General features: G+C 32.5%; 1 protein-coding gene and 1 long non-coding RNA gene across 3 annotated transcripts in view; both read left to right on the forward strand.

Moving 5' to 3' along the window:
• The window catches only part of LOC147842240 (uncharacterized), a 1,176,585-nt gene that overhangs the window by 514,221 nt on the left and 641,649 nt on the right, over nt 1-20,715 (forward strand). The window lies entirely within an intron of this gene.
• Nucleotides 1-20,715, forward strand: part of st6gal2a (ST6 beta-galactosamide alpha-2,6-sialyltranferase 2a) — a 117,337-nt gene that overhangs the window by 678 nt on the left and 95,944 nt on the right. The gene's annotated exons all lie outside the window — the stretch shown is intronic.

The following is a 20,715-nucleotide window of genomic DNA, read 5'->3' on the forward strand; positions in this document are numbered from 1 at the left end:
TAGGCTCACTTACAGATTTCAGTCATGTTGGAGATCGATGTATGCTTGTGTGTGCATACTGAAAATGTTCTAACAAATATTGCAAAAGCTAGGGATGGCCATACATTTGTAAATAAAATGAGAAAGGCTGTTTCCATATATGTTTCCTATAGACATTTATGTTACAGTTGGGGTTGATCTCTGAATGACAGTCCACACAGCGACATAAAATAAGTGTAAAAACTAATTGCACTCAGAAAGTGTTAGTAAACATTATAATTAATAGAGCATTTGAGCAGGAAGTTTGGTAGAAGGAAAACAATGGAAAAAGTGGTGTTTTGTTATAGCTTTAAAAAAAAAAGTGTTCACAGTTGTCTCAAGAGCTTCACAATCCTCCCAAGTTAATTTCCAAGTGAGTGAATTGTTTACTTTGTTAATAGAAGGCTACTATCACAAATGTATGTTTGGGATAATTTATGCAGCCTTTAGTAGTAGGTTAATAAATTTTTTACCCTTTGACTGTTCCTCTACCAAACGGTTGACCATGTTTTGACTGTTTTAAATAATGATTGTTAAAGTCATTAAAAGATTGACTCGTTTAAATGCTGATTTACGCTATACAGCATTGTTAAATGAGAATCTGAAATACTTTATGGCATACTTCAAAAAATAGAGATGTTTGAGTATTACATTCTTTTAAATTTTGAATGTATTTTTAAATAAATTGGTCTTACACTTCATATTTTCAGATTTTTCATAGTACATTAAATCCAGTACTTTTACAATAAACCAACATATCAACCATTTGGTAGAGGCTGATATTTTAGAAATTATGGGATGTGTTTAAAAAAAATGCATTGAATATGTTAACTAGTAACATTAGGTGGTTGAGAAGTACAATCCAAACATTTTTTTTTCTTGGTGGGGTAGTGTTAAAGTTAAAAGTTTTATGATTAGTTTAGTAATAAGTTTTTTTTTAAGGTTTTGTAATTTAGTTTTTTGTAAAATGTATTGTTGTTTGAATATTTTTGGTTTGAAATGATTTCTTTGAATTGTAGTATTTTTATTTATCCTTAATCTTAAGTTTTTTAGTTAAACTTAGCACTATCGTGTACTTTAAACTTCATGACACTATAGTTCGGTTGCATATGTTTGATCAACGGTTTGACAATTGCGCTTTATAGACCCCAATTTACATTTTAAATAACACATATACATACTTTATATACACTACCGTTTAAAAGTTTGTGGTCGGTTTTATTTTTAATTTTTTTTCATGTGTGTGTTTTTTTTTTTTAAGAAATGTATTCTGTTCATCAAGAAGGAATTTAAAAAATGTAAAGAAAAAAGTATGAATATTTATAAAAAAAAATGTAAATAATTGCTTTATTGCATGTAGTTTCAAATTTAATTATTACTCTGGTCATTATTGCTTTTTTTACTATATTAATAATATAAATTAATTTATTAATATTTAATACTAATGATAATAACTGTATTGTTGATATTATTCTTCTTCTTCCTATTATTATTATTATTATTAATAATAATAATAATAATAATAATAATAATAATAATAATAATAATAATTTTTTTATTATTATTATAGTAATTTCTGAAGGATAATGTGACTCTGAAGACTAAAGTAATGAAGCCGAAAAATCTATTTTAAAACCACTGGAATAAATGTTTAAATTAAATTATAAACTACTTTTGAACAGTTATTTTATTGTCCAATAACATTTCACAATTTTACAAGTTGTTCTGTATTTTTGATTAAATAAAAGCACCCTTGAGGAGCAGAATAGGCTTACATGTTACACACATACATATATATATATATATATATATATATATATATATATATATATATATATATATATATATATATATATACATACAGTACATACATACATACATATATACATATATATATATATATATATATATATATATATATATATATATATATATATATATATATATATATATATATACCATTTGTACTGCTTTTAAAATGTCGATTATAAATGATTTTTATACATAAGTTAATCAAGCTGATTTAATTACTCAGTTTCATCTTTATTACTATTAACAGTTCTAATAACAATGACAAAACTAGACCCTTTTGAATTGATTTGACCAATTTAGTCCATTCCATACACAACTTTGGTGGGCATTGTGTCAACACTGCCACCTCTCTCTCTCTCTCTTTTTTTTTTTCTTAGTGGGTGAATCTAGGCGATTTTCCAGTATGACACGAACAACAAGCAGTGTGACAGACTCAATCCAGACGAAGTCGCAAGAACAATGGGACATTTTCTGGAGTAGGGAAAAATGTTTATAATGGGTGATAGTGTCTAGAGACTGTGAATGTGGTTCGCTGTGGCGCTGAAACTGCAGACACAAAAAGCCTACAACTCGCACCCCCTGCAGTCCAATGAGATGCTAAGTGATGTTTACAATAAACATAATCTATTGTTTATTGAAACATGCAGCCGTTTATTTCCAGGCATTCATTCTGCATGCGGTTTCTGCTGATGATTTGTGTGGAAGGTGATTGAAAATGTGGTTAATCAGTAAAGGCTAAATGCCTTCTATGCTTGTTATGCATATTGTTAAAGGGATAGTTCACCCAAAAATCAAATTTGCTGTGCACGTATTCTTTGGACGTTTGAACGCTGAACAATATTTACAGCTGTATTACCTTTACTCCGTCTTGATAAACAATGAGCACATTCATCATTCTTAAAGTAAACATGAAAAAAAAATAATCTGAATTGTCTACCAGGTCTGATAAATGTTTCAGACATGCACTTTATTGACCATCACTGCATCTTTGCAGCTTGTGATCAATTCTAGTGTCTGTTTGGGTTTTATGCTGTATGGATTGTAAGTAGGGTCAGTGGGACACTGATGGCTTTTAATAGTTTTCAGGTCAGAGGTCATTGCTTCTGTATGTTCGATATGTGTTTGCCCTCCTCATGTAACATGTTAAAGCTTGCTGTTTCCATTGAAGACTTTGTCATAGGACTGTAGTTTAGAGTTGTTGCGCATGATTGCTAGAGAAATGTTGCTAAATGGCTTTAAATGAATGATAAGCACTAATATGATCACAACTTTTGCAATTTCAAAAGACTGGACAGTTATTAATTATATTGGTAATGTTATCAACTTGCAGTAAATTGTAATGGAAGGTGTAGGCCTGTCGTGATGTCTATTTATTTAATGTATGATATAATGCACCCAAATATATTGTAATTTAAAGAATTTTATAATAATAATAATAATAATTCTTTACATTTATATAGCTCTTTTCTGGCCACTCAAAGCGCTTTACACAATGAAGATCTTCCGATCCTCATCGACCACCAGTGTGCAGCATCCTCCTGGATGACACGATGGCAGCCATTTTGCGCCAGACCGCACACCAGCTGATTGGTGGAGAGGAGACGGTGATGAAGCCAATTGAATTTGGGGATGGTTAGGAGGCCATGATGGACAGAGGCCAGTGGGCAGATTTGGCCGGGATGCCGGGGTTAAACCCCTACTCTTTTCGAAGGACATCCTGGGATTTTTAACGACCACAGAGAGTCGGGACCTTGGTTTAACGTCTCATCCGAAAGACGGCACTCACTGAGCAGTATAGCATCCTTGTCACTATACTGGGGCATTAGGACCCACACAGACCGCAGGTTGGGCGCCCCCTGCTGGCCTCACTAACACCACTTCCGGCAGCAACCTAGCTTTCCCATGTGGTTTCCCATCCAGGTACTGACCGGGCGCAGCCCTGCTTAGCTTCAGTGAGTGACCATGTGAGAGTTGCAGAGAGCTAGCTGCCGGCATCTTTTTTTTTATGTGACTCATTTTATAACACCAGAATGATAATATTATTAGAATGCAAGTACATAAAACTTTATTCTTAAAAATATTTCATTAATTATAGTCATTTTAACTATTGAATAATCAGGCATTGGAATCAGAACATGAATGCATATCCTAAATAAATAATAAATGATAGCGAAAAAGAGTAGGGTAAAAAGTAACTGAGGCTGTGATATCTGGTGTCATATCTATCTTCGGCTGTCGAGCTCCCACAGGAAATATATAAAAAAAAATGCATAGTAAATACTAGTGTTTTTTTAACCATACTGACACCTCCAATAGAGATAGAGCTGTTGTGCAAGCAGCTAAAATGTTGCTAGACTTGGTTTTTATGTATGAGAGATATAAAGTTGAAGTCAGAAGTTATTAGCCCCCTTTGAACTTTTTTCATTTTCCAAATGATGTTTAACAGAGCAAGGAAATTTTCACAGTATGTCTGACAATATTTTTTCTTCTGGAGAAAGTCTTATTTGTTTTATTTTGGCTAGAATAAATGCAGTTTTTAATTTTTTTAAACATCATTTTAGGGACAAAATTATTGTCTCCTTTAAGCTATTTTTTTCCGATATTCTACAAAAAACAAAAAAAACACTGTTATACAATAACTTACCTAATTAACCAAACCTGCCTAGTTAACTTGATTAATCTAGTTCAGCCTTAAAATGTCACTTTAAGCTGTATAGAAGTGTCTTAAAAAACATCTAGTAAAATATAATTTATTGTCATCATAGCAAAGATAAAAAAAAAAATCCCTTATTGAAAATGACTTATTAAATCTATTATATTTAGAAATGTGTTGAAGATATCTGCTCTCCCTTAAACAGAAAATGGGGAGAAAAAAATAAACAAGCCATCTAAAAATTTAGGGGGCTAATAATTCTGACTTCAACTGTATAATGAATCACCAAAATTTATTGAGGTCATGTCTATGTGTTGTGCGATAAGTCAATATATTGATTATTAGTAATGTGCACCATAAGATGGGAGTTTTCAAAATAGGTCTAAAGACCCCTAGGTGTTTGGAAAAAGCTAATAAAGTGAAAAAACTACTTAAAAATAAGAGACATGACACTAGTAAATATAAGCTAATAATAATAATAGAAATAATGTGATATTTTATCAAAAATAACACATACAAACATACAAGCATGATGGCATCATACAAAATGGCATGATGAATAAAATAAATGTGTAAAAATAAAATAAACTACACTGAAGAGAAAAAAAATGTTGTTTGTTCAAACTAATTTAAAATGAGCTGAAACACAATTCTTGAGTTTCCATTGGAATAACTAAATTGTTTTTGTTTACTTCTTAAATTTGTAAAAACTAAGAAGTTAACTCAAATCCTTTAATATACACTGTAAAATTGCAGGGTTCCACAATTTATTCTTGTTGTTCCAACACAAATCAATTAAATTACCAAATTTAGGTGGACTGAACAAAGTTAAGTTGTCCCAATGAAATCTCAAGAGTTTTGTTGTTTCAGCTCACCTTAAATAAGTAGATTGAACAAGCAAAAAAATAATAAAATAAAATAATAATAATAAAATTGAGTGTAGTTTGAATAATGTAGTGTCACTTAACAGAACAGACATTTTCCAAATAATATTGACCCATTATTATAATAAGTTTTCATACTATGATGTCTTGCATTTTAGTATGATTATATATGAGATGTATTTAAAGACAAAACCCCAGTTAAATATTTGATGCATTGTAAAAAAAAATGCTGCGTTCCACAAAATCAATTTGTTTAACAATCAAGTTAATTTATTAGGATTTTAAAAAAAATTAAGTGTACTGAACATATAACTATTAAGTTGTCTTAAAAACACTTAAATTGTTTCAGCTCATTTTGAATAGTATCTGAAAGTATTTTTGAGTGTACAATAAAAGCAATTGGTTACTTTATAAAAGGGGAGTATACCATTGTAACAGCACTCTTAAGTTGACCTAAGTTTACTTTTTAGTAAAGTCAACTAATCGCTTTTTTACAGTGTAAAAACATGATAAGACTGCCAAACTCGAGGCACTTTAACCCTCTTTCATCTTTGTATAGCCTAGGGGTTTAGCTTTGTGTGAATGTGACATTGCATTGCCACACAGCAGATGTGCATTTTCTTATTTTCTTGAAGCAATAAAGCAGCCTTGGTCTGTGTGGGTGTTTTTCCACAATTGAAAAAAAAAGAGAACAGCGGCGCTGCAATCAGGTTGAGGTAATTAGAAGAGGCAGCAGGGTGAGGAACTTCAGCACTACTGATTTGCAGATTTAATCAGTCATAAGTCATTACATCCCAGTGTACACAAAGAAAAATCCGGCAAATATAATTACCGCACAACAAGTGCCGTAACCTTAACCAGCCAAACAATAAAATCACTTAACTAGCACAAGGTCATTGTAGAAGGACGGCACAGACATCAGAGCTGGAACACACCGCAAACGGTGTCATTAGGCAAATCTTATTTCTTCAGTGTTAGGATCAAATTTTTATGTGTATTCAGAAATCTGTTGCTTGTTTGTGCACATTTTACCTTGCTATGAATCAAGTGTTGTGACTATTCCCATTTGTTAAGGTGTTGTGTAGCTAGTGTTACTAGTGTTAATGCGATGTTGTTGACTTTGTGTTTTTAAGGGATCCTATTATTTTACAACATTTAATACAAGTGTCAGATATCTCCAGAATGTGTCTGTAAAGTTTTGAATGGAAAGTTGCTGAGACGTTTGTTTCAGTTGATTTGTATCTAACTTAAAAGGAATATTGAGTAGGGGGCAAGGATTTTTTTGTGCATCATTTTCTTTAAGCAAACTAAAGGTAAGAGTGGTGTGGTTAAGAATATCATGGCTGAAGCTGTCAAATTGACATCATCAGATTCAAACGCTCAACCAAAGGGTCAAACTTGGATCGGTGATTACCAAAACGAATATTTCCCTTTTTAAATCAAATCAAAAAGTGCGTAAGGTGTAGTTAATGTCAAAAAAAAAAAAAAAAAAGTCATTATTAATTCAGTAATGGAAGATGGGAAGAAAAAAAAGATTAACATAAAATCTTGATAAGTTTTATATAACACATTTTTCAAAAAGTAAAACAAAAAAGGAAACCACAAAAATAAGCATATAAATACATATGCATACACATAAACATACATGTACATACAAATAGCATGGAATTAATCTAAAGAATTACAATGTGCGCTAGCAAACTAATCATTGTCAATTTAGATTTTACACATACTTTAAGGGTTCTGTAAAGTGCTTTGGAATGTGCGTTTTTATTCGATGTTTGACATAATCGCAACCGAAACACGAAGAGAGGGTGGGACATAGTGTAGCTTTTATTTAAAACCCTTTATTTAAAACAGCCAATGGTGTCTTGGTTTATCACAGCTCTGCCAGTGGAGTGATTGAGCTCAAGTGTATCAAACGAAAAGCAAACGAGAAGCATTTTGAAGGGGGTGGGGCATGTCAGATACTAGAGAGAGCATTTGATTGGTTATAATGTGATAATAAAACATAATAATAATAAACTTTATTTGTATAGCACTTTTCCAACATAAATGCAACTCAAAGTGCCTCACAAACAACAACAAAAGCATTAAAATAGACCACAAAAACTTATCACATATACTGAAATAAAAGCATTCATGTACACAAAATGTAAGTATATATCCACATGATCACACACACAATAGTCCTTACATATGCAGGCACACACCAACATACATAAACCTACAACAAAATAGATAAAATGCGTACACCTAACAAACTTGTTTAATCATACGCAATTTTAAAAAAGATGTGTCTTAACACGCTTTTTAAAAACATGAATGATGATGAGAAACATGAATGATGATGAGAAACTGTAGTGTGAGGTGACGTCAATAAAGCAGTTGATCCATAGGCAAAATGACAAGCTTTACAAGTTTATACCAGTTTTATATCTTCTAATTGTTAATTTTGTTTCTTTTTTGGGGCACACTAGCTTATAGATATTCTAAAAATGAATAATACTAAAACTAACATCTAAAAATCTTAATTTCATAGGACTTTAATAAGTTTATAGACCATCTGTTTTGCTAATGCCCTTTTTGAGTGGAAGCATGTTTTGCTCGAGGACCTTTAGGATCTTATCTTTTATTTTTCCTAAATTCTGTTGTTTCAATTGTTCCAAATTATTATTCTTTATTTTAATGTATTTTAATGTATTTATAATATTTTTTTTCTTTGCTCTGTCCTCCATCTTAAGGATGTAAAATCAAAAATCTAAAAGCATCTCCAGTTAATTTTAAATCATGAAACTTATCAAATTTAACAGCAACCTATTAAGAGTTTAACAAAGTTTACATTTTTAAAAATCTTTCTGATGTTTGGTTTTAAGAAATCAAAAAGATACAGTTAAACTGGACTTTTTTTCAATAAGTTGTTGTAAAGACACCATAAAACTGTTAGATCAGCTCTTCAAAAACGTTCATGTTTACGTTTTTAAACAGTAGAACGACAGAGGCTGACAGCACACAAGCATCACTTGTGTAGTAAACCAAATTGCAAAGTTAAGTCACTACTTCAGTTAGGCCAAGCAGAATGCATTTTTTTTTTTTCATTTGATATGTGTAAGCAATAGTTTATATCACTATTAAATTATGAATAGAACACTTTTGAGATGTTTATCCAAAGTTTGCCAAACTACATTCTTCTAGGGCTGCATGATATTGCAAAATCTGACATTGTGATGATATGTATACATTCATTAGATGAACTGAATATCTTTACTTGGAAAGATTTAATTCATTTACATAGATTGGGATGATCAAGTCTTTGTCTATACAGTGCCTTTGCATAAATTAGAATAAATTACAAGCATATATAAATACAACAGTCCGAGACCTTTATGGTTTTCTGGAGAGTCTATCAGTATTCAGGGATCGAAATCGAACAATCAAACATAAAATAACATGATTCTCATTGTATAAATGATTTAAAAACAATAATATTTAAATCTTTTAATATTTAATAAATAATCTAATCCTGCGACATGACTTGCGGATACACGCATACGATATCAATACTTAAATAGTATATCGTGCAGCCCTACATTCTACATTGTACAGCTAATTGCATTTTTTTTTACTGTTTATCAAAAATGCATCGTATAAATATTCACCAGGTTTTATTTGTGCAGAATTTAAACTTAGGAACACGTCCCTCAGGTTTCATTAAAACTGCATTCATATATTTTCAATGATGGGGGGAAATCGAACAACAAGAGTGTTTAGAAGTTGACAGGCTGTCAAAATTAACACAACCGAGAGTTGTGGATGTGAGATTGATGGTACTGTTTAAATAAAAGGCCTTCTCTGCAAATGGCCAGGCTTGTGTCTTAAAGTTTGTCAGCAAATGCTTCAAACAATATTTTTTTGCTTTGTTTTGTCTCGGAAATATTCAGTGCTCATTAATTCTGCATAAAAGGGAAACTCTGTCCAATGTCAACACTTTTTTATTATTATTATTATTTTGGTTCTTCCGTTTATTTGGAGATCACGGTGGTGATTATAAACCTTTACTTTAGTGAAAAATAAGCTGTGTGTGTGTATATGTATATATATTTATATACTTATATATATATATATATATATATATATATATATATATATATATATATATATATATATATATATATACATATATACACAAGTATATAAATATATATATATATATATATATATATATATATATATATATATATATATATATATATATATATATATATATATATATATATATATATATATATATATATATATATATATATATATATATATTGTTTGAGTAAAATTTGTACGAAAAAAAATCATTTAAATATATATAAATATTAATGTATAAAAAGTGTCTGATGTTGTTCATTACAAAAGATGAAAATTGTTAAAATAGAAGAAAAAAGTCATTATGTAAAATTTATTTTCACAATTTCATGAACATTTTCATTAATTCATTTATTTTGGCTGACATAATGGACATTTTTTTTTCTTGGTTAATGCCTAATAATGTTTTATGAAATGGAGCTAATGGCTAATAAAATTCACTTGTACCATATATATATATATATATATATATATATATATATATATATATATATATATATATATATATATATATATATATATATATATATATATATATATATATATATATATATATATATATATATATATATAAATAATGTTATATACAGTTGTACAATAGACTTTAGCATGCACCGTTTGTCTTCCTTTTGCAATGGGGTATATGCTTTGGTGGAAAGAGTACTGAAAAATTGTACTCAAGTAAAACTACCATCACTTTAATGTAGTGCAAGTAGAATAAAAGTTTCTGTTGTAAATATTACTCAAAGTATGAGTAAAAAGTAGCCCTTTTAAAAGTACTCGAGTAGTGAGTATTACACTGAGAAAGGTTGATGTGTCCATTTGTGCATTTATGTGTGTAAGCGTAACATTCTGTGATGCATTTAGTGATTGCTTAAGGTCATTTGGTGATTTCAGTCATCATACAGGAAACGTCTGCCATCTTCTCATCAGTGACATGAAGTCTAGTCTCTCGGTTATTGCGTATAACGATTTTGGGTCTTGAGGTTGTTCTGTACAATGAGATTTTTACTGTGTGCGATTTTGACTGGATGGCAATCACAGAACTGATGATTATTCTACTTCTAGTACTCTACTTCTGCTAGTGTTCTAGCCAAACATTATAGACAAGAAAGATAATAAAGTAGTGCCACGGGTTGAAGTGAAGTTTAGAGTAAAAAAGAAAGTACAGATAAAGCACTAAAAATGCACTCAAGTGAACGTAAAAGTACACATTTTTAAAACTACTTAGTAAAGTACAATTCCTGAGGAAAAACTACTCAATTACAGTAATTTGAGTATGTGTAATTTGATACTTCACACAACTGGGTATATGCAAACAAACTTTTAATTTCAGTCAGCCACTCCCAGGCTTTTGGTGAACTGTCACTCCATTACAGAATCGCTGCATTTAAGATCTGATTTCTTTTGAAAAAACAGCAATCTTCACTGCCTGGCTAAGATATAATATAAAGTAGGTATCAGACCAAACATGAATCACTGCAATAATTTCAATTATTCCACACCATGTCTTCGTAAATTAATTTTACCACAGTATTTTTTAATGACATTTTTGCACTAGCCTGCTGCTAATGACGGCACCTGCGTTTTAAAGTTTTTCGTCTCTGTTTATGCTTTAACAACCAAATGAATGCTTAAGTTTATTTAACTGATTATATTTGAGTTACATTACAACATCGATGCTGTAAAAGGAACTTTATGAAATTGAAAATAGTCACATTGAGCTTTCACTGGATGTTCATTATTGGCTGAAAAACGCTAGCTGTGAATATAGCCCATTGCATTAGTTTAAAACATTCATTTACTCTGAACATGTATAAATAATAAAGGATTTTTTTGTAATTATACCTGTTAAAGTAATATTATTTTTTCAGCTTGGGCCAATATTGTGATAAATCTGTATACCATGATAAAAGCTTAAGAAATGTATCACAACATCAAATTCTAATACTATCAGCCTTACTAGAATATCACACATACATTCCTTTTGTGTATCCCTTCTTGGGTCTGCTTCTGCTCCATCTGTACTGAACTGATTTTTGTCCCTGTTTTTTGTAAGGTGGCATGCAGCCTCATTTGTCAACATGCTGTTATGTCTCTGATAAATGGAGTGTCAATGTTTGTCTATAGTTTGAGTCTGGCTGCTGAGCTGATGAAAATTGAGTTTTCGGTTCTTTTCCTTTTTGTTTAACGCTGCCCAGGTTTGCTCAACGTTGTGGTCGTGATAATGGAATTCTCTAGACATTATGCTTTTTATGTTGAAGATATTTTTTGTTATTCATGATACAAAATGTGAGAGCAAAGGAGGAAACCTCAACAAAGACCATGCTTTTGAATTGTACTTTTACATTTGTGTAATTGGGTGATACTTTATTCGAAGGAGATTTACTATTCATTATATTTGCAGGTCAGTTTTGTGTCGCTAGTGTTTGCATTTTTGTTTTATTCTTAAAATGTTCAATATCAGGGAAGTGTAATGATGCATTTGTTCACAGTATTTTAAAAAGGTTAGCTCACCTAAAAGCCAAAATTCTGCCATGATTGAATTATCCTTCACTTGTTCAAAACCTGTTTATTTTCTGATCTGTTAAAGCAAGTAAGCATTTTTTTTTTATGTCAGCAGGAAGTGATGACTTTGCTGATAAATCTTCCAACAGTCCATCCTGTGTACTCGTATCTTTGAGCTTGTCTTGAGGCCATCAATAAAACGCTAGTGTTATCTGTTTGCATACAAAGTCTAAAAAAATTAACTGCAGTTGAACTTGAGCAAAACATGGTTTAAATATCTTATTATTATATATTTTTGCAGACAATCACTTCTAAATACACCTAGAAAAATACAAACATAAAACTTAACGTAAAAATAAACAACCAACAGTTATAAAAATAATAATTAAAGAAAAATTAAACTTACTTTCCCAACAAACCAACAACAAGTGCTAACCAATGATAAATGTGGATACTAAAGGCATAGTTAACATATCAATCAGAAGTTTGTAGAGAGGAAATAAAAGGGGACCAACATTTTTCAAATGACAATCTTGTCGTAAATCTAAACATGAAACGGCCAAAATTACATATGACACAAACTGTTGTTGCGTGAAATGTCAGAGGAAACTAGCATCGAATGGTGACGTAACGAAGTTAATCGAACTGTGTACTATAACACGTGAAACGGAGACCTGAAAGGAACACGCAAAAAGCAACTCATGTGAATAATTTAATCATATTATTGGCCAAGAATGCAGAAAATAGACTCCCATTCTTGTGGAGACCATTCTTGCCACGTTACCTCCAGAAGAACGAACTCGGGAGACGCATTCTCTGACATTCTGCTTTCTTCCCCAGTTCTTCCTGATGGTTACATGACCTTCACGCATTTTCAATGGAAATGATTTCAAACATGACAGCATTCATATAACGTTTTATTGTGTTTCCTCTTTTTAAAATATATACTATGCATAAAGACCTTACAAATTTACATTGCACAATACAAATACAACAAGTTTTAATACGAATTTCAGCAAATAAACACCCTTAAGCCTGGTTTATACTTCTGCGTCAAGTCACTGGCGTATCCAACGGCGCATGCAACGCGCGTAGCTGTGCATTTATACTTCTGCGCGCTGTCTCTGTTAGTCTGCATTCACACTTCCAAAACGCTATTTGGCAGTAAAGTGTTAATGTGTCTCTTTGTCGAGTTTTTTCGCCTGTGTTTTGTTTTTTCTGAACGCTTCCTGAATGTACAAGGGGCTCAAACTTGCTCATTTTGAGGCAGGAACCGGCGGATGTGCAACAACTTTACCTATGAGTTAAACACAAAACAAAACTCTCCATCCGGAGCCCCATCACGGGACTCCACACTTGTAAACAATCGCTCCATTGGGCTCACGCCACTTGCGCAGCTCTCGGTCCTGCCCAGACTCGTCAGCGCTACCAAGCCGACCAATCACAGAGCTTGCGTTAAGCCGCGCTGCGACGTGTAGTTAAATTTTTTGAGAGGTGCACGTCAAGAGACGGCCACGTTTTAGGGCTATGCGTCAGCGCAGTAGTATACGCGTGCGCTTGGCGCAGAAGTATAAATCAGCCTTTATTGTGTTCAAATCAAATCAGGCCTTACACTTTCGTATAGTGAAATTGAATGCCATTTTAGAATGAAAATGTTCCACATCCACACCGTATTTATAGCATTTATGAACAGCCCTCTGTCCGCTGAAAACGCACATCACGTTACCACACTTAAGCCTAGTTTATACTTCTGCGTCAAGTGACCGGCGTAACTCACGGCGCAGGCAACGCGCGTAGCTGTGCATTTATACTTCTGCGCGCTGTCTCTGTTGGTCTGCATTAACACTTCCGAAACGCTAGTTGGCAGTGAGGTGTAAATGTTCCTCTGTGTCGAGTTTCTTCGCTTCTTTTTTGCGTTTCCTGAACACTTCCTGGTTGGAAAAGTGACTCAAACTCGCTCATTTTGAGGCAGAAACCGGCGGACGTGCAGCAACTTTAACTATGAGGTAAACACAAAACAAAACTCTCCATCCCGAGCTCCTTCACAGGACTCCACACTTGTAAACAATCGCTACATCGGGCTCGTGCCATTCACGCGGCTCTCGGTCCCGCCCCGACTCGTCAGCGCTACCAAGCCGACCAATCACAGAGCTTGCGCTACGCGTTGTTGCGACATGTGTAGTTACATTTTTTGAGAGGTGCACGTCAGTGATGGCCACGGTGAAGGGCTATGCGTCAGCGCCGTAGCATACGCCGGTGTTTGACGCAGAAGTATAAATCAGCCTATACACTGAGACACAGCACACACACACACACACAGCCACTGTCATGCGCTCGTCTGAGCTCCAGAGAGCAGTGCACATCGGACAGTTTATCAAGTATGTACCGCTGGATGGCGTCTCACTATAGTTGTTTAATTAAATATCAAGTTTATCTCGTTTCTATCTGACGATTCTTCAGTCTTTTGAATCTATCAGGTAACGTGTCATAGCATCAGTACACTGCTTCAGGCTTTTACTTTCACACTTGTGCTCAGTAATTCTAGTGAAAACCTCAGTCACTGTTGGTTGTGCACCTTTTTTACCGACCAACCTCTCGCGTAAAAAGTGATTGACAGGAGGTAATTTTTGTGCAACTTATGTTTATTTATTTATGATTCGTTTATGGGTAAAACAAAGACCATGTGGGTCAGGTACTGTAGTTGAAACGGTAGGCTACAAATAATTAATTCGTTATGAATTAATTGTTCATAAATATTTAATTCACCTCCACCTATGACGACAATGCCATCGTCTATCGCGATGTTTCCCATTAGACCTCATACGATGCCAATTTGGTCAACATCGCCCAACCCTAGTCCATACATGACAAACTGTCAGAGAACAATGTGCAGGAAGTACATAAATCTGAACTTTTGCTTGCTTTGTAGTTTGCTTTGCGGCTGTTGAAGTATTCCATTCATTTAAACATGTCTCGACAATTACCTGAAGATTTAAACACCTCTAAAAAGCCCAGAAGTGAAACGAAAAGCTCCTGCTGATGGAAACAGCGGAGAAAGATTTCTAAGCACTCCAACAGAAAGAAATCATCGCATGTTAACAGTGTTTTTCTTTGCTCTCTCTGAGGCTGTGCGCTGTAGTTCTATTAGAGCGTGATTGAAGCATTGACAGTCCCATTCAAGTCCCACATTTATGATGACGGAGTCTGTGTTTGAACTCAGTGCTGTGCTGTTGTGTGGCGGTGAGTCATAGACTGTCTGGTCCTAATGCAGCAAAGCTGGATTGTCAATCATTCGTGAGCTTTATGACAGTCTCCATCTGTCCTCTGAGATTATCTGTATTAATTCATAATGCCGTTTAGATGAATGTCTTGATTCGCAGAAAACAAGCATGTACGGTTTGGCTTGGTGATCATTTTAACATTTATTAATCTGTTGTTCAGTCACGTTTTGCAGTTTGCGCATGTTTTCTTAATCTTTAGGCAGTCTTTTCTTAAATCTACATTTTTTTGTAGATTTAGAGGATGAAGATTGTGCAGTCCTGTAAAGATCAAACTTTCAAACTTCAGCTGCTTTTTAAAAAATGCATGAACATCTATTAAACATGCATCAAGCACTATAAAAGATTTATCGATATAAATAAAATACATCTTTGAAAATCTTTGAGCTCCTGGAAAATGTAGTGTTTAATTTTAATGAGTAACCTGAAGTATTAGCCATAGTTCATTAGATTATTTCCCAATGCTTTACATACTCTTATTAACATTTTTTTTTTAAATATAATGCATCTTTAACAGCAATTTTACACTCAAAGCATTTAATGCTTGCTCAAACGATTTGTTTCAGCTCATTTTTGAACGCAATATTTAATTTTTTTGGGAAAACCTAATTATTTTATGTTCAGTCCACTTACATTTGTAAAAATTATTAAGTTACCTTAATAGATGTTGGCTCAACATGGGATTGTGTGGCATTTTTTACAGTGTATATGAGGCGTATTTACAGTTTTGGTTAAGTTTACAGCTTGTCTAATCTTTTTGTTAACTGATAAACATCCAATTTGGAACATTTCAACTGACAATTTACTGGATACTAATTTTGGTTAGCTTTCCCAGCCAGCAACCACCGCTCATTAACCATCAACTGATCAGATTAATACTAAATTATCTTTTAAAAATGTATTGACTATGTATTGTTCTGTTTTGTGTCCGAAACATCAAATATTGCATTTTAAAATATTGAACGACAGCATGCAGAACGTATTAACAACAGAACATCATCATCTTCATGCACCTGCAGCATTGGAATAATGAACAAACTAAATAAATAGGTCAGCCCTAAATATTTTTTTTTTCACTTAAATTGTGAAAAAATCCCTTAAAAAAACGAAAACACCGCCTAAATAATATTGATAACCGTATTTTTTTTCTTATTTTTTTCAGTGTAATAAAAAATGAGGCTACCTCAAATCGATCGCACCATGCAAAACAAGCATTTAATTAATGCTCCGGTGAAATTCCTATATTACAAAGTTCTGTCAGCATTTGTAATGCAAGCCATTAGTTTAAAGATTATGTCTTGAGCATTTGATTTTATCTCTGCTGGTGTGCTTTTACTCACCATGAATTCAGGTGAGGCTTGAGAGAGTTTTGAATGAGGTACACTGTCCTCAGTTTAAAATACTTATACTGATATATTGATGTATTGATATACTGGCACAGGAATATCAGTATATCAATTTAGGCTTTGGTGATAGGCTGGCTATTTGACTGGCAATAAGGGGCAATGATAGTAGGGCTGCACAATATAAAAAAATAGAACACTATATATATATATATATATATATATATATATATATATATATATATATATATATATATATATATATATATATATATATAAAATAAGTATTTCCCAAATACTGTTTAACAGAGCAAGGAAGTTTTCACAGTATGTCTAATAATATTTTTTCTTCTGGAGGAAGTCTTATTTGTTTTATTTAGGCTAGAATACAAGCAGTTTTTAATTTTTTGAACACCATTTAAAGGTCGAAAGTATTAGCCCATTTAAGCTATTTTTTTTTGACTGTCTACAGAACAAACCATCATTATACAACCACTTTTCTAATTAACCTAACCTGCCTAGTTAACGTACTTAATTCTTTAAATGTCGCTTTAAGCTGTATAGAAGTGTCTACAGAATAGCTAGTCAAATATTATTTACTGTTTACAACTTTTGGTTGTACATTACCTCAACTAAACACTGTTGTGTTTCTGAATGGTGCCATAGCGCGCTGGGAGCAAGCGAAAAAGAAACTTTTGCATTTTTTTTGCAAACTTTTTCCACTTGCAAAGAAACAAAGGTGTTTATGACGTGGATACAAGTGAGGGGCATCACCATCAGCGCTGGTTTGGCATCAACTCGTCTGTTTCAAACTGTAACAAGCAACATGGTTCTCTTTGCTTACTTTTTTTAACTTCTTTTAGTTTAATATATATGCAAGCATGTGGGCTTGCACATGTTAAAGCCCTGCAAGTTAACAAATATGTTGCATGTTTATGAAGCAAAAAATTATATATAATAATAATAATAATTTAACCATTTAACTGATACTATTATTCAGTTTAAATGCAACATTTCGGTTAATAGTTGAACGGTCAATATGAGCATCCCTACTTGCATATGTGTTTTATTTTTTATGATCTTAACAAAATGTTTTTTCTGTCTCTGTCTCGCATTCACAATCTCATCTGTCAGAATCTGCTCAAATTTACTTTAATACATTTTAAATTGAAGCAATTTTGATCATAATGTAATATTTTTGTTTCTGCTAGGAGTTTTGCTTGAATGTTTAATAACAAGCAATAGTCAACTTAGCCGGTGATTAAAAAAAAAAAAAAGTTGATTTAGCACATTAGTCTGACTACATGACAGCCGATCATGTGGGAACTTGCTTTATAAACATGTTGCTTATACTGTATTAAAAGCCTATTCATACAAAACTGTAAAAAAAAAAAAAACACCATGTTGCAAACCCACTTTGAATAATGCAATAGCAAAGCACAACATTTCAACACATCAGGAAACTACTCTTGCTTTTGTGTCATCTTGCAACTTTTATACAAAAAGACTTTTTTATTTTGTCTTTCATAATAACACACTGAGGAAGGCTTTGTGGAGAAACGTCTGTGTCTTTTAATCACCCGTAGAATGTAAGAGAAAGAAAAAATAAAAACAGTACGAAGCAATTACTTGAGTGCGAATCATTACCTTTTTTTGAATAACAGCATTGATAAGACTGACGCACCAAAACAAAGAAGTTCCTAAAAAAAACGCAAACGCCCAGGGCAAACTTCAATAACTACACACGTCTTTCATAATAACCTCATGTCAAAGCTTGTATTCAGATGTATTCTATTATTATGTTGGCTTGAGAAAGCCAACATACTGTAATGCTACTTAAACTTATTCTTATTATTATTATTATTATTCTTATTATTATTCCGGCTTCTGACTTAAAAAAGCAATCGCTTCTCCTCCCAGGGCTTAGATGCTACAAGCCCCAAATTTGGTCAAAAGCTGCCTACTGCTCATGAGAGGGTTGCTGTATGTCCTCATGCCGATAAGATTTGTAGTTTTTGAATAAAAAATGTTTTAATTAAAAAATTGTATCGAGTATTTGGGGCATATAAAAAAGTATACAATCCTCAAATTTGGCCAAAAGATGTGTTTGAAATTACTGATAATTATCATATTTATTTGGTGTAATTATAAATAACAGTTTTCCTATAAATATTTTTTTTATATTAAATTTGTAAAATTCAGACTCAAAGCATGTCAGAGTGTCCACGAGATGGCGCCAGAAGACTATTTTTGCACCCTTTGTAATTTAGCAATGGCCCTTTAAGAGGCACTTCATATTATGCTCGCAGTGAACTCCATAAAGCGTAATAAAACTGATCTGGATGCAGAATCATCCGCGTCGGAATCGACCCGCATGCATTTCTGTCTGCTACCCTGTGAGTTTTAAAATGCATGCCTCTGATGTTGGCAGAAACATAACTTTACTTCAGATATTTCTTTCAAAACAGAATATTCTGTGCCGTGAAAAAGCCTTCTCCTCTACTTGTGATAATGAAAATGAAAGCCATGCGAACATTCACGTATATTATACAATAAACATATTTAATATAAAATCATTCTAACTTTATTTTTAATCTGTATTTTAACCCTCTAAAAACAGCTATGTCCTTGCCACAAAACTAATAATCCATCTTCAAAACCTACAATTTCTTTCCATTCGGTCCGGTCGGACCTGAACGTCTTTATACCGTTGTAATCACGTGTAAATTCTAACAAAGACAATGTTTGCACTTTTTAAATCACATTTTATTTATTGTGCAAAAACAGTATTATAATGTTTTAAAGCAAAAATGTTAACAACAATTATTTACAAACAGTAAAAATAAAGTGTCATCATTTGGGAAAACATCATTTGGGAAATATTTAAAAAAGGAAAAAAAAAAATCAAATGGGGGTTAATAATTCTGACTTCAACTGTATGTGTATATATATATATATATATATATATATATATATATATATATATATATATATATATATATATATATATATATATATATATATATATATATATATATATATATATATATACACATACACACACACACACACACACATACACACATTTATGGTTAGTGTTATAAAAATTATTTTTTATCCCCCTTTTATGTTGGCAAAAACATAAGTTTACTTCAGATATTTCTTTCGAAACAGAATATTCTGTACCGCAAAAAAGCCTTCTCCTTACTTGTGATAATGACAATGAAAGCCAAGCTTTTGGCCTATGCTGTACCAAAAAAAAATAAAATCACCCAGGTGATGACAACTAAATATTACGATTATAACATTGTGTTAGTGGCCATTGGGGTGGAACAACGTCATTGGTCAGAATTAACCACGTGATGAAGACGTCCTATAATATTGTATTTAATGCGATTTTCTTCCTGTAAACTGTATATATAACTATAACTATATATATAACGCTGCAAATTACTGTAAATTGACTGTACTCTATATTAACTGCAAAACTGATAAGATTGATTAAATAATAGACAAATTAACTAAATGTATGTGCTATTGTTTCATTAGTGTTTTAATTTAATATTTTTCTTCATATGATGTTTATTATAATGTAATTTTGTTCAGATTATAATATATACTATAAATACTAACTATACTATAGTGATCTGCATTAAACAACCTGAACAAATCAGTCCTCTCTCTCTCTCGATTTGATCAAAAATGTAAATGAGGCCTTCCGATTAACAGTCCAGTGGACCCTAGCAACAGCCTAGAAACCACTCAGAACACCTTAGCAACTACCTAGGAATGCCTTAGCAACATCTTAGCAACCGCCTAGCAACCACTTATCAACCGCTGTGCTTCCTGCCAACTGCCTTTGAGTCCCCGGCGCAGTCACGTTGGCTTTCTCAAGCCAACATCAAAGTTCGTCAACGAACTTTAGGTTCTAGTTAGTATTATGATGTTTTACAGTAAATATGTTGCCTAGAAGACAGAGAAGTAGTAGAATTTAATAAAGTTTGTTGTGTTTGTGTGTGTATGTTTGTGTGTGAGGTTACCTGGCTGAATTGCTTAGTGATGGTTGTTCCTGATACACTTGT

This window comes from Danio rerio, chromosome 9 (genome assembly GCF_052040795.2).
Source record: "Danio rerio strain M-AB ecotype USA chromosome 9, GRCz13ab, whole genome shotgun sequence".
Taxonomy (NCBI): Eukaryota; Metazoa; Chordata; class Actinopteri; order Cypriniformes; family Danionidae; genus Danio; species Danio rerio.